General features: G+C 41.4%; 1 long non-coding RNA gene across 1 annotated transcript; it reads left to right on the top strand.

Annotated features, from left to right (window-relative positions):
- The first annotated feature begins 595 nt into the window (after nucleotides 1-595).
- Nucleotides 596-9,744, top strand: LOC117239066. Its single transcript, XR_004494344.1, has 2 exons — nucleotides 596-861; nucleotides 9,290-9,744. It is a non-coding gene; the product is annotated as an uncharacterized LOC117239066 (long non-coding RNA).
- Nucleotides 9,745-10,054: the final 310 nt, after the last annotated feature.

The raw sequence follows: 10,054 nt of genomic DNA, 5'->3' as shown, positions 1-10,054 counted from the left end.
TAAATAGCCCTTTACCCAGCTGTGGGCGCCGTTTTTTCAAAGGGATTATTACATTTCGTAATAATTGGCTTTTAATACGCCAGAGGCCTTGGCCACGCGGCAACTACCAGCCACCCATTAGAACACCCAAGTATAAAACGGCGTTAGACACGGTTAGCACGTAATGGCTGATCGTGTGTTATCGACACACACTCGCGCACAGTGGCAATGAGGAGGACGAAATGAAAAAAGGGAATTAGCGACGGATAAGGATCTGGGGCATAAAAGAGTAAAAACGCCGAAATATGGACTGAGGTATTTTTGCGGGACAAAAATAAGGTCACAGAAACAGGCAGAGCAAGAGAGAAAGACATAACGGAAGAAGGGAATTAAGTGACAGATAAGAATCTGGATATAAAGAAACGAAAATGACACGATATACAGAGTGAAATATTCTTCGGATAAAAATAGTCTGAGCTTCCCTCGAAGCGCCGAAGAAAAGTCGCACGCACCTACACGCACACACACATACTCCTTCTCTATACATGGAAACCGAAATCGAACGAAGCACACGTTACCGGCGTAAAAACGCCTTAAGAATCGCGACCGCTGAAAAGCGCGTTACACTTGATAATTCCGCTAGAAACACGAGGGGTAGCCGGAACGCTGGAATCGCGAAACGTTGCGGTTTAATGGCACGGGGAAACCGGTGACTTCTCTAACGACCATTATCACCGAGGGTCTGAACTGGACGAGCTAACAAGCGGAGCGGCCACGACGCTGGAGGAGGGTGCCGAGGTCGCGGTCGCGGTCGCCACTTCCGGCTCTTGGAGGCGCGTACGCGCCAGCTCGCAGACGCCGTGGGAACCGACTTCCTTCGCGGTATGCTCTTTTTCTTTTCCTTCTCTGGTTGCCGTGCGTGGTGAAAGTAAAGCGGCCGAAGGCGTGCGCCACTCGCTCGCTCCCGTGCTTTCCTACGTGCACGCAACTCTTCCGCTCGTCCGTTTTCTTTTCTCTTCTTTCGGCCGCTTCCACCGCCGCTCTTGCACCGGAAATCGATACACCGTTAATCTTGCCGCTTCTCCAGCAACGTGCGTCGCGATCCAACGGATCGATCTCTCGTGTCCTCCGATACAAAATTCGATTCCGCGCGCAGCATTTTAATTATCGTTCTGGCGATGTCGCGTTTCCAAGTGTCATCATCTTGTCGCGTTTCCAAGTGTCATTATCTTGTCGCGTTTGTCGTTCAGCGTAGATCAATTTGTTCTTCGCTCGAATAGTTTGGCTGGTGGTTTAGGCTAATTCTTTATTCGCCTATTTGAGTATTTTGTTTGAGTATCGATGTCGCTGTGTCTGGCGTTTGCTACGCTCTCCGTAGCCGCTGTTTATTTCTGTTTATTTGTATATCGTTAAGGCAGTGGATAAATAATAAAACGCTTTATTTTTCCCTGTTTATCGTAACTATTTACGTCTTCGTTAAGTTCGAGTTTCCCATTGCATTTTCATAAAACCCGCGCGATAACAGAATAATTACGTTGATGTAATAGTATATTAAACGATTCTTTAATTTCTGCCAAAAGCGTGCCATAATTTATTATAATCAACGGTAGATATTAATTAATACTAGCATTAATTTAATCACGGTGTACCATAACTCTTGTACTATTTTCGTATTTATAACATACAGGTGCCTTAATCGCGTTCTTTTTACTATATCGTTCCTACGTTTCCACTGAATTTAGACGATACGTTTCGTAATTTCCACGCGGTTCTCGTTCGTCGCAGCTCTCGATAAACGCAACAACGATAAACGTAACGGCCAGAACTATTTCATATCCGTCGATTATAATTCCGTTAGTGGAGGGCCAATGGACACAGAAAAAATACTAAACACAACTGGAGAAGGACCAGTAAAATCGAACAAAATAATGGAGAAGAGGAGGGCAATACAAGACGAGGAAGAAGCATAAATGAGGAAGCGTAGCAAGGAGACAAACGCCGAAAACTTGCCATAGAGTGCATAAGAGGGGGAGGTAAATATATCAGAAAAGAGAGATAGCCAAAGAAAACCATTTAGATAGATACAAGGGAGGAGGCAAAAGGGTGATAAGGCTGACAGAATGTAAAAAGTATAACGATATATGAAACCGGAAGCTCGTCGAAAGCCGAAAGGCACGGACTAAATATTAATAAATAAATAAAATAATAATATCCTCGTATTTATAACATACAGGTACCTTAATCGCGTTCTTTTTACTGTCGTTCCTACGTTTCCACTGAATTTAGACGATACGTTTCGTAATTTCCGCGCGGTTCTCGTTCGTCGCAGCTCTCCGCTCTCGCACTTCCGCGATAACAACGATAAACGTAACGGCCAGAACTGTTTTATATATCCATCGATTATAATTCCGTTAATTGCATTAGAAACGTTTCCGTTTCGAGCCTCGTCCAAGTGTTGGAATATTCTCCGCGCGATTGTACGAGCTCGTATTTATTTCTTGCATGTGAATTGTAATTGGTAGCAACAATAATAGCGTCGCCTATTTTACATGCCGTCGGTGTTTCTGCTCGTCGTCGGTTAAAAATCGATACATCGTTATCACTTGAATACTTAATGAACGTGTATTATAATTAACAAGCGCAAAATGATGATCGCCGGCTGTTCGCCAACTGTTTACCGATTGATCGAATGATCGATCTCGATCGGGGAAATGGCCCCCGAATCCCAGCCACTCGAGTGGCGGTCGAGCATTTTTGCGGCTACTTCCACTCGTGTTATTTGGTAACAGCAGCGGCAAGAATACCGATAATAATAATAATAATAATAATAATAATACTATCGATTGTGTTATACCGTAGAACTGACAGCGGCGCGAATCAATAAACAGAAAAGAGAATGTACGGCGTGTAATGCAACGTTGAATTAGCGTTTCAGCGGGCAACTTTGCAGGATGGAAAATTATCCGCGTCTCGGATACGCACGCTGTTCGATGGTGATAAAAACGTGGCACAAAGTGGCGGAGAAGGGCTGGCCGGAAGTAAAGTTGTCGACCAGTTTCCCGTGGAATTAAGCGTTTATCGCGTTTCCTTAAATCTCGTTACACGTAGCACGCGGTAATTGTTCCTTAACGAAATGTAAACGAGTCTCTGTCGTGTAATTATATAAGTCGCCGCTTCGACTGCGATGATTTCCATCCGAGGCCGGCCACAAAGCTACGAAACACGGATTTTTTCCACAACAAGAAAGCTTGGAGTTCGACCGACGGCGAAGAGAAACCGGGTCGGTGGTGCTTTCTCCCTGCGGCAAGTCCGAACGAAAAATCGAATATCCAAACGGAACGAAACGGCCGTAAAACGCGTCTAGTTCTTTGACAGCAGTCAAAGTCGGCTCCATGGAATACAAAACGTCACAGAGAAAAGGAAACGAACATCGCGTACTCTGCTGTTCCTTCGCGAGCTTTTCCTTCCGCCGATCTTCGCCGCGATCCGCTTCCATTGGCCAAATTCGCTTCGTTTTGTTTTCCTCGATTCGCTGGTTAACAAGTGTTTCGTACAATCAGCGATACATCGATAAGATAATATGATAATATAATCGATAATAGAATACAATTATCACGATATAACAATAGAACAATAAGAATATAAAAGCTTTATGACCAGTACAGCTGCTTTAATCGTCTAATCGCTGGAGAACTTGGAAAACGATGTCATCGCTGGTTCGAGCGGACGAACGAGGATGAGAAACACTGCCACGGGATTCTGTTGTTTAGTGCGAACGTGTCGGTAAAATCGTAGATTTTGGTCGATCGTAATCCGACAGTAACCTTGACCGCTTGCGTGAATCAGGCTTAAGTCAACGATCGACGTCATGGCCGAGATCTACGGATGATTAATGGTCTCGATAAAACGTCCGGACGAATTGAACGCGGCAAATGATTGCCAGGCTGTGGATTCTCAGTGAGATGATAAGTCGATTTGCATTTTGTCAAAAGAGGGAATAATGTTAGATGGGGAAGGAAATTCTGTAGCTTTTTGTACCTTGGTGAACACAATTTTCATTTCTGAAAAATGGCATATTTTGAATGAATAAGCGAGACGAGATATAATTTCTATGGTTCTTCTATGGTTTTAACCTTTGAAAATTGTCTCGGTCACTCGAGGCACAGTTTCGTTTTGACGATCTTTGATACTACGTTAGTAGAATCTCACTCACCACGACGAAATTTTAATCAGTAGCTGATTAAGTGAACCGTCATTGTACGAATGAAGGAAGAATGACAGGTAACAAGGAAAGTCGGAGAACTTCTCGATTAGGCGTACGAATTGCAGTTATATGGACTGTTCGTTCCCTCGGTGAGTTCGAACAAACGCGACTCTGCTATCTGAACAACAAGATTTTTGGTACCGTCAACGTCATTTTCGTCGAACTGAGACGAGAAGAAGATGCAACGAGAAATAACAATTTCATCGACAAGCTTCTTTCATCGCGCGTGCACAGTGTACTCTTGGCTATATCGCAATCAGAATTTTCCTTCGATCCAATGAGAAAAATTCCTCTTTATCGGCTATCAACGATAGAGAAACCGTTATCTTAACTGTTTCAGGAACATACAACGTATTGAATTAATCGAAAGAACGGATTATACCAATGTAAATTTCGAACAAGTTTCACAACACGTACGTCTACAGTTTATGGTTACGTTAAAAACGCGCATAGATAAACGACGTTGCGTATACGCGGGATGGAAGGCGTAGAAGTTAGAAACTTAAATATCGACGATGTTAAACGCGCTAAAGAATTGTCAAAAATCGTTGGAGAAGTAACGCTGTATGGAATATAAAATGTAAAACGCGCAGAATCTCTTTCTCTGCGCCTAATAAACGAAGAAAATGTAACCTTTTATTATGATAATGACGGTAATAGGAATTCCCGAGCAAGCAGAAAGACCGAGGGAAAATCGATAGACGAAAGGAAGGATAGAGAAAAATTATGATTGAGATTATTCGTAGCTTTCGAGTGAAGTTTATTGCACCGACGAAATTGTTTCGTTCATTATACAGGAATTCCGTTGGAATTGCGAGTTAATTAATACTAATTCGGTGCTGATTCGCGAAAATTCTCGCTTAATTGTACAAAGCACTTTGGCTACTTTCGGCGCAATGAGTTTTCCGGTTTCGTAAAAGCCGGACAACCGCGAACCCGCTGCCTGCTAAATGAATTTTTATTTGGAAAAATGTACCTCCTTCGGATCCGCTTGGTCGCTGTTTAAATAACGTTCCTCTCGTCGAAATGTTGTTCGGCCATCGGGTTGCACGCAGCAGCGCACACGACGCCGCTATTTTCCAGTCTGATTTCCGTTTCTGAATATTTCCCCGTGTTTTCCACTCGAGAAAGGCTAATGCGCTTCCTCGAGTAAATATCTTCGAATTTCGGATTTTTCGCCTTCGTTTTTTCGTTTTAGCTTCCAGCTCGACCGTAAACTGGCGCCAGTCCGCCAGTCGAGAAATATAGCAGCTAGCAAATTGGGAATCGAAACTGCGTGAATCTTCGTTGCCCGATGACAAAAGAAAATACGTGCCTTGCGCCAGCTTTTAATTGTTTTGCTCATCCCTGTTAACTAGAAAATATCCAACTATTTTCATCCAGTCCACCTACGTTTTTTCCTTTCTTCTCGCTCAACAGCGTTTCGACCAACTGTTTGCCTACTTCTTCGAACACGAGGAAACGTAGAAGACGCGTCTTGCGTCTCTTTACATTTGCCGAGTCGCGTTAACATATCGACGAAAACGCGAAACAAGCAGCAGCCAACGCGAATGGAATGGTCGATGCTAGCTGCAAACAATTGGTTACACTGTGTGTCGATTATTATTGTGCCTAGCGTTGTCGATTAGAGCAGTTTTCGGTCAAAGTCGATCGAGTGGATGGTTGGCGTGGGTGGATGGTTGTTGGCAAAAGTTGAGACGGTGATTTCAACCAAATTCAGAAGAATTACCCGCGTAGCCGGCTATTTCGCGAGATACATATGAGACAGTTGCGTGAGAACCTCGATGCGACAAGCAAACTCGCTAGAACTGACAAAGAAGAAGCTGCAGATCGGACATTCTCACCGCTTTAAGGTGAGACCGGTTGCATCGTGTGTGTTCGTTCGTTCGAGACGAGAGTTCTTTATTTTCAGTCTTTAGATATGCACAAGTACGATGATCGGGTTGACAGCGGATTCTCCTTTGCATTTAAAAACTCACTACCAACAACCTATGCTTTGTATTACGTAGCGTACGTAGTAACCTAATCTCTAACTTTTGCATACCTGGGTGTCTCACGGGTACCCTGCTACTTGAGTATCACACATGTACAGTCGAAATCCACATTAAAATCCATTAAATTGAATATTAATTGATATCAAGCGAATTAAAGTGCACTAAATTTGTATCATTTAACCGATTACCAATCTACACGTTGTACTACATAACGTAGTAGTCTAACTTCCGAAGTTATCCGGGTACCTCAGATGATTGTTTCACATGTACAGCGTTACCTCTGCGTACTAATTGATTAGGTCCAAGTATATTAAATATTGTACTGTATCGTAATCGACCAGCAACAACGTGTGTACTTGCTATCACATAGCGACAGTAGCCTAATCTGGAATCAAAAAGTTTCAAAACTGTCGTGGATGTTCGGATGTATCACGAGATACTCTAGCAACTTTTGTACACGCAGTTGTCTCACGCATTATGTGGACGTCTCAGATGATCAGCTGTAATTTTGGGTGGAGTCTTTACATACTAATTAATTAGGTTTTAGCGTATTAAATGAAACATTAATTAGTATCAAACCTATTAAAGTGCACTAAATTTGTATCATTTAACCGATTACCAATCTACACTTTGTATTACATAATGTAATAGTCTAACTTCTGAAGTTATCCGGGTACCTCAGATGATTGTTTCACATGTACAGCGTTACCTCTACGTACTAATTGATTAGGTCCAAGTATATTAAATATTGTACTGTATCGTAATCGTCCAGCAACAACGTGTGTACTTGCTATCACATAGTGACAGTAGCCTAATCTGGAATCAAAAAGTTTCAAAACTGTCGTGGATGTTCGGATGTATCACGAGATACTCTAGCAACTTTTGTACACGCAGTTGTCTCACGCATTATGTGGACGTCTCAGATGATCAGCTGTAATTTTGGGTGGAGTCTTTACATACTAATTAATTAGGTTTTAGCGTATTAAATGAAACATTAATTAGTATCAAGCCTATTAAAGTGCACTAAATTTGTATCATTTAACCGATTACCAATCTACACTTTGTACTACATAATGTAGTAGTCTAACTTCTGAAGTTATCCGGGTACCTCAGATGATTGTTTCACATGTACAGCGTTACCTCTACGTACTAATTGATTAGGTCCAAGTATATTAAATATTGTACTGTATCGTAATCGACCAGCAACAACGTGTGTACTTGCTATCACATAGCGACAGTAGCCTAATCTGGAATCAAAAAGTTTCAAAACTGTCGTGGATGTTCGGATGTATCACGAGATACTCTAGCAACTTTTGTACACGCAGTTGTCTCTATGTGGACGTCTCAGATGATCAGCTGTAGTTTTGGGTGGAGTCTTTACATACTAATTAATTAGGTTTTAGCGTATTAAATGAAACATTAATTAGTATCAAGCCTATTAAAGTGCACTAAATTTGTATCATTTAACCGATTACCAATCTACACTTTGTACTACATAACGTAGTAGTCTAACTTCCGAAGTTATCCGGGTACCTCAGATGATTGTTTCACATGTACAGCGTTACCTCTGCGTACTAATTGATTAGGTCCAAGTATATTAAATATTGTACTGTATCGTAATCGACCAGCAACAACGTGTGTACTTGCTATCACATAGCGACAGTAGCCTAATCTGGAATCAAAAAGTTTCAAAACTGTCGTGGATGTTCGGATGTATCACGAGATACTCTAGCAACTTTTGTACACGCAGTTGTCTCACGCATTATGTGGACGTCTCAGATGATCAGCTGTAATTTTGGGTGGAGTCTTTACATACTAATTAATTAGGTTTTAGCGTATTAAATGAAACATTAATTAGTATCAAGCCTATTAAAGTGCACTAAATTTGTATCATTTAACCGATTACCAATCTACACTTTGTACTACATAATGTAGTAGTCTAACTTCTGAAGTTATCCGGGTACCTCAGATGATTGTTTCACATGTACAGCGTTACCTCTACGTACTAATTGATTAGGTCCAAGTATATTAAATATTGTACTGTATCGTAATCGTCCAGCAACAACGTGTGTACTTGCTATCACATAGTGACAGTAGCCTAATCTGGAATCAAAAAGTTTCAAAACTGTCGTGGATGTTCGGATGTATCACGAGATACTCTAGCAACTTTTGTACACGCAGTTGTCTCACGCATTATGTGGACGTCTCAGATGATCAGCTGTAATTTTGGGTGGAGTCTTTACATACTAATTAATTAGGTTTTAGCGTATTAAATGAAACATTAATTAGTATCAAGCCTATTAAAGTGCACTAAATTTGTATCATTTAACCGATTACCAATCTACACTTTGTACTACATAATGTAGTAGCCTAACTTCCGAGGTTATCCAGGTATCTCAAATGCTCAGTTGAATTCGTTCATCTTATAGCTTCTCTGGTTAGATCTCATGTCAGAAGTATGGAACTCAGCATAGAAAAATGTAAGATCTCTTTTATCGAGGGAGTTCAACAGAAATTCCTAAGATTTCCAGCTTTCTCTAACTTGGTATGTTTATTGGCCATTGATAACTGCAATTATGAGCTCTTGATGCTCCTAATAAGCTACCGTTTGCAAATCGAAGAAAGATACGTGACGTTACTGTTATTAATCATCAATTTCCATAAACCTTCCAAGAACACAAGCAGAAATAATATTCTTCGTGCCAACAATGTACGTTCAAGATACGGCTCCTCTCACCCGTTCTTCCCTACGTATTCCCTTAATTATGTCAGTTGTTATGCTGACCGCCTCGACCCTTTTTCCTGGAATAGGGTTGAAGCGTACCTTACGTAGCCTCGCTGTGCAGGTGAAGGTTTCGCATTGCTTCCTTATTTTTCAAGTTACGTTTCTGTGATTTTCATGCGTATAATTAGTGTATAATGTGGCCTGTGGCCTGTCAATAGACGATATGATGATATATATATAGATGTCAATCAGCGAGTTTCTTCCGACTGCATTGCATTTCGTCCATCGAATCGAATATTTTGTACTTTGTGTTTTACTTTCTTTCAGCAGTTGCGATGACGAGCTTCCCCCGTATTCCTCTCGGAGGCTCGCGGAGTCCCACCCTTCGAGAGGAGGAAATCAAATGACGATGCGATGGAATTTATATATTCGTGGATTTGCTGTAATGCAGGGATTGACAAGAGGATCGTTTCACTACGTGACATGGAACTGTGCAAGGTAATACAGTTTGCTGGCAGGCCAGGAGTAAGATCGTTCTCTTGTTTTGATTAAGAATATTCAGTTTTATGGAAGTTTGTTTGGACAAGTTATAAGAATAAGTGGTGCTGATGATGGAGCGTGTATGCATATTTTATCATCCTTGAGTCACTTTACAATGCACACAGAATAAGAACAGACTTATATCAGAATTTCAAAATGGAATTATATCACTGACTAATCAATTTACATTATAAAACAAATATATGTTATATGTTACGTAACAAATATATGTTAGAGCCTTACGTTAGCACTATAATTATTCCCAACGATGCTCCTGTTTCTAAGTTTCTGCCGGAAACCTGTTCCGTTATCCGTCCTGTCTAAAATTAAGAAAAATCTACTTTTCCTTCGGGAGAGAAAGTAAAATTCTAGAAAATCCACGAAACAAGATTCCCGACGATTTCCAGAAAAGTACTGAAATACGGTGTGCCTGAAACGGTATCGTGCTCTTTCCAGCGAAGTTACTCCGGTGAATCCTTTCGCGGAATCAATTGGAACCAGCACAATGTCTGGCTGATCGAGCCATTTGCACGCGTTCTCTGGTTCACGCTC

Source organism: Bombus vosnesenskii, unplaced genomic scaffold (assembly GCF_011952255.1).
Source record: "Bombus vosnesenskii isolate JDL3184/JDL3185 unplaced genomic scaffold, Bvos_JDL3184-5_v1.1 scf7180000013883, whole genome shotgun sequence".
NCBI lineage: Eukaryota > Metazoa > Arthropoda > Insecta > Hymenoptera > Apidae > Bombus > Bombus vosnesenskii.
The sequence above is the reverse complement of the archived record's forward strand: the minus strand, read 5'-3'. Positions and strand labels throughout refer to the sequence as shown.